We start from the raw sequence: 388 nt of genomic DNA on the forward strand, positions 1-388 counted from the left end.
AATTGCAGATGATAAATGCATAGAAAACAAGAAACTTGCCTCCAGGTCAGGGAAACTCATCTGTAAGAGGTCTCACCACAAAGAGCATGTGCACAGGCACCCCAGGACCCTGGACACCCCATCAGCTGGATCAACACTGGAGCCAKGSCTTGTGATCTCTCTCTCTCAYAYTCTCTCCCCMTCTTTAATTCACTCTGCTTTCTTCCCTTTCACCCTATCCCTTTATCCAAAACCCACTGCCACAGGCTTGTATTAGAAGGTGTGATTTTTGTTCGTTTAGACTACAAGCATTTACAAATCCTGGATGCTCCATTAAGGGAGCAGGACAGCACACCGAGCACCATGTCCAGCCTGGCCCTGAACACTTCCAGGAATGGAGCAGCCACAG

This window comes from Malurus melanocephalus, unplaced genomic scaffold (genome assembly GCF_030028575.1).
Source record: "Malurus melanocephalus ecotype Western Australia unplaced genomic scaffold, MMel_1.1 scaffold_85, whole genome shotgun sequence".
NCBI classification, from domain to species: Eukaryota; Metazoa; Chordata; class Aves; order Passeriformes; family Maluridae; genus Malurus; species Malurus melanocephalus.